We start from the raw sequence: 2,200 nt of genomic DNA on the forward strand, positions 1-2,200 counted from the left end.
CTCTACTTTCATCACCAATGTTTGCCAGCTGTCTGCACTGCAGAACTCTACTGGCATCACCAATATTTGCCAGCTGTCTGCACTGCAGAACTCTACTGGCATCACCAATGTTTTCATGCTGTCTGCACTGTAAAATTCTACTGGCATCATCAATGTTTGCCAGCTGTCTGCACTGTAGAACTCTACTGGCATCACCAGTGTCTGCCAGCTGTCTGCACTGCAGAACTCTACTGGCATCACCAATGTTTGCCAGCTGTCTGCACTGTAAAATTCTACTGGCATCATCAATGTTTGCCAGCTGTCTGCACTGTAGAACTCTACTGGCATCTCCAATATTTGCCAGCTGTCTGCACTGCAGAACTCTACTGGCATCTCCAATATTTGCCAGCTGTCTGCACTGCAGAACTCTACTGGCATCACCAATGTTTACCAGCTGTCTGCACTGCAGAACTTTACTGGCATCACCAATGTTTGCCAGCTGTCTGCACTGCAGAACCCTACTAGCATCGCCAATGTTTGCCAGCTGTCTGCTCTGCAGAACTCTACTGGCATCACCAATGTTTGCCAGCTGTCTGCTCTGCAGAACTCTACTGGCATCACCAATGTTTGCCAGCTGTCTGCTCTGCAGAACTCTACTGGCATCACCAATGTTTGCCAGCTGTCTGCACTGCAGAACTCTACTGGCATCACCAATGTTTGCCAGCTGTCTGCTCTGCAGAACTCTACTGGCATCACCAATGTTTGCCAGCTGTCTGCACTGCAGAACTCTACTGGCATCACCAATTTTTGCCAGCTGTCTGCACTGCAGAACTCTACAGGTATCGCTAATATTTGCCAGCTGTCTGCACTGCAGAACTCTACTGGCATCACCAATGTCTGCCAGCTGTCTGCACTGCAGAACTCTACTGGCATCGCCAATGTTTGCCAGCTGTCTGCACTGCAGAACTCTCTGGGCTTCACCAATGTCTGCCAGCTGTCTGCACTGCAGAACTTTACTGGCATCACCAATGTTTGCCAGCTGTCTGCACTGCAGAACTTTACTGGCATCACCAATGTCTGCCAGCTGTCTGCACTGCAGAACTTTACTGGCATCACCGATGTTTGCCAGCTGTCTGCACTGCAGAACTTTACTGGCATCACCAATGTCTGCCAGGTGTCTGCACTGCAGAACTTTACTGGCATCACCAATGTCTGCCAGGTGTCTGCGCTGCAGAACTTTACTGGCATCGCCAATGTCTGCCAGGTGTCTGCACTGCAGAACTTTACTGGCATCACCAATGTCTGCCAGGTGTCTGCGCTGCAGAACTTTACTGGCATCACCAATGTCTGCCAGGTGTCTGCACTGCAGAACTTTACTGGCATCACCAATGTCTGCCAGGTGTCTGCGCTGCAGAACTTTACTGGCATCACCAATGTCTGCCAGGTGTCTGCACTGCAGAACTTTACTGGCATCACCAATGTCTGCCAGGTGTCTGCGCTGCAGAACTTTACTGGCATCGCCAGTGTAGTTTCGTCTGGTTTTATTTTTAAAGAACCCAGATGCAACTAAAGCTGTTTTCCTTCTGTTGTGTTTCATGAATGTGTTGAGATATAGCTCTTGAGCTTCATCACGAGGGCGCTGTTTTTCAGCTCGTTTATCAGTTAAATTTCTGAGTTATAGCTGCTAAATCTCTTGTCAAAACTGAACTGCAGCTTCTCTTCTTCTTGTGAGTTTTGACCTGAGTGACCCAATAGGTTTAGTGCTTCTTTTTAATAATAATAATAGTAATTGAGAGTTTTGAGTATGAGTTACTATGGGTCATGCATACATTCAGGTACAGTGGACAGAAGTAATGGGTCATGCAGCTACAATAACACATTTAGTTTAGTGTGATGTATCTATTGACCTCACGTTGGTCATTAAGGCCGCTATTTACTGTTTAATAACATAAGTAATACTTTAATACCCTCAATTAGAATTAAAAGGAACTTACGATTTATATGCTCCGATATATACTACATCTTTCAGTGTATATACCATGAATCGGCTTATTTACTCACGTAAGTACTTGTGGTGGGAATGTCACACCTGTCATTAGCCAAAGTAAACACAACTGCCACTGGAAGTGTGAAACAACTGCTGGTTACTGCTCTCGCCAGGGCTCGAACCTGGGACCTTCTGCGTGTTAAGCAGACGTGATATCCACTACACTACGAGAGC

The 2,200-nt window shown here is 46.6% G+C and overlaps 1 non-coding gene across 1 annotated transcript; it reads right to left on the reverse strand.

Annotated features, from left to right (window-relative positions):
* Nucleotides 1-2,127: 2,127 nt before the first annotated feature.
* Nucleotides 2,128-2,200, reverse strand: TRNAV-AAC (transfer RNA valine (anticodon AAC)). The gene has a single exon. It is a non-coding gene; the product is annotated as a tRNA-Val (tRNA).

This window comes from Cherax quadricarinatus, chromosome 18 (genome assembly GCF_038502225.1).
Source record: "Cherax quadricarinatus isolate ZL_2023a chromosome 18, ASM3850222v1, whole genome shotgun sequence".
NCBI lineage: Eukaryota > Metazoa > Arthropoda > Malacostraca > Decapoda > Parastacidae > Cherax > Cherax quadricarinatus.